Genomic DNA, 2922 nt, shown 5'->3' with positions numbered 1-2922 from the left:
GGTAGTATTGTAAGGACAGGCGGTAGTACCGCTCCGGCAGTAGTACCGTCCTGTTGCCCGATTGCAGTAGTGTTTATTTGGCTACGACCGCCCTAGCGGTAGTACCGCTCGGTGCGGGCTGTGAGGATAACGGTTGGATTTTTTCCACCTATAAAAGGGGGTCTTCTTCCCATTGAACCTTATCTTTTGAGCTCGTTTCTTCCCCCATTGTTGACCTTCTTTGAGCTTGCTATCTCTCAATCCCTCCATGGATTCTTGCTACTTCTTAGGGGGAAAGAGAGTGGAGATCTAGATCCACATTTCCACCAATCACTTTCTCCTCTAAGTGAGGGGAACCCCTTGGATCTAGATCTTGGAGTTCTTGGTGTTCTCCTTCTTGTTCTTCCTCTCATTTTCCTCCCTAGCATTAGTTGCTTTGGTGTGATTTGGGAGAGAAGGACTTGGGCATGATACGTCTCCAACGTATCTACTTTTGCAAACACTTTTGCCCTTGTTTTGGACTCTAACTTGCATGATTTGAATGGAACTAACCCGGACTGACGCTATTTTCAGCAGAATTGCCATGGTGTTATTTTTGTGCAGAAATAAAAGTTCTCGGAATGACCTGAAACTTCACGGAGAATATTTTTGGAATAAATAAAAAATACTGGCGAAAAAATCAACACCAGGGGCCCACACCCTGTCCACGAGGGTGGGGGCGCGCCCCCTGCCTCGTGGGCCCCCTGAGGCTCCACCGACCTCAACTCCAACTCTATATATTCACGTTCGGGGAGAAAAAATCAGAGAGAAGGATTCATCATGTTTTACGATACGGAGCCGCCGCCAAGCCCTAATCTCTCTCGGGAGGGCTGATCTGGAGTCCGTTCAGGGCTCCGGAGAGGGGAATCCGTCGCCATCGTCATCATCAACCTTCCTCCATCACCAATTTCATGATGCTCACCGCCGTGCGTGAGTAATTCCATCGTAGGCTTGCTGGACGGTGATGGGTTGGATGAGATTTATCATGTAATCGAGTTAGTTTTGTTAGGGGTTGATCCCTAGCATCCATTATGTTCTGAGATTGATGTTGCCATGAGTTTGCTATGCTTAATGCTTGTCACTAGGGCCCGAGTGCCATGATTTCAGATCTGAACCTATTATGTTTTCATGAATATATGTGAGTTCTTGATCCTATCTTGCAAGTCAATAGTCACCTACTATGTGTTATAATCCGGTAACCCCGAAGTGACAATAATCGGGACCACTCCCGGTGATGACTGTAGTTTGAGGAGTTCATGTATTCACTAAGTGTTAATGCTTTGGTCTGGTACTCTATTAAAAGGAGGCCTTAATATCCCTTAGTTTCCATTAGGACCCTGCTGCCACGGGAGGGTAGGACAAAAGATGTCATGCAAGTTCTTTTCCATAAGCACGTATGACTATACTCGGAATACATGCCTACATTACATTGATGAACTGGAGCTAGTTATGTGTCACCCTATGTTATAACTGTTGCATGAGGAATCGCATCCGACATAATTATCCATCACTGATCCAATGCCTACGAGCTTTTCACATATTGATCTTTGCTTAGTTACATTTCCGTTACCACTGTTACAATTACTACAAAACTGCTGCTGTTACCTTTGCCACCGTTACTGTTACTTCCATACTACTTTGCTACTAAATACTTTGCTGCAGATATTAAGTTTTGCCAGGTGTGGTTGAATTCACAACTCAACTGCTAATACTTAAGAATATTCTTTGGCTCCCCTTGTGTCGAACCAATAAATTTGGGTTGAATACTCTACCCTCGAAAACTATTGCGATCCCCTATACTTGTGGGTTATCGGGGCACTCCGTGTGCCCTTGCCATTGCATTTGGTGCATAGGTTTGAGTTCTCCACGGTGGTACGTGGAAGTTACAAGTTGAGAAGCTTATTACTCTTGGGTGCTTGGTACCCTTGAGCTTGTTCCTCTTAGGTGCTTGGGCGCCCTAGACGGTTGGTGGCATTCGGAGCTCAATCATTGTGGTGTAAAGCTCCGGGCAAGCGTCCGGGTCTCCAATTAGGTTGTGGAGATCGCCCCGAGCAATTTGACGGGTACCAGTGTCCACCCCCAAGGGTTGCCAAAGTGTACGGGTTCGGTGAACGCCCCCAAGGGTTGCCATTTGTACGGCTTCGGTGACCGCCCTCAAGGGTCCCTTAGTGGAATCACGGCATCTTGCATTGTGCGAGGGCATGAGGAGATTACGGTGGCCCTAGTGGCTTCTTGGGGAGCATTGTGCCTCCACACCGCTCCAAATGGAGATTAGCATCCGCAAGGGTGTGAACTTCGGGATACATCGTCGTCTCCGCGTGCCTCGGTTATCTCTTACCCGAGCCCTTTACTTATGCACTTTACTTTGTGATAGCCAAATTGTTTCTTGTCATATATCTTGCTATCACTTAGTTGTTTACCTTGTGCATAAGTTGTTGGTGCACATAGGTGAGCCTAGTTGTTGTAGGTTTTGTGCTTGACAAATTAACCACTAGGTTTATTCCGCATTTGTTCAAGCCTAAACCGTAATTATTTCAAAGTGCCTATTCACCCCCCCCACTAGGCGACATCCACGATCTTTCAACGACGATGTCGGAGACAAACAAAGCCAAGACCCACCATTCACCGGGCGCTGGATGGCTACCTCCATATATGACGTGTATATGATGGATACACCCAAAGAGGACGACGACGAAGGCAGGAAAGATCCGAGTGAGGACAAGCCCTCGGACGCACCACCGAAATGTCGATGTCAGGGACGCCGCTCAAAATCATGTCGCGAAAAGGACAGCAATACCGGCACCGGAGAAAATAACACTCCGGACAACGCCGAAGATCCTGAAGACCCCGTCGAGCCTGCGTCCGAATAGGATGATTGGGAGGAGGGACAAGTGAATCCCGACG

The sequence above is a fragment of the Triticum aestivum genome, chromosome 4D, assembly GCF_018294505.1.
Source record: "Triticum aestivum cultivar Chinese Spring chromosome 4D, IWGSC CS RefSeq v2.1, whole genome shotgun sequence".
Classification (NCBI taxonomy): domain Eukaryota; kingdom Viridiplantae; phylum Streptophyta; class Magnoliopsida; order Poales; family Poaceae; genus Triticum; species Triticum aestivum.
The sequence above is the reverse complement of the archived record's forward strand: the minus strand, read 5'-3'. Positions refer to the sequence as shown.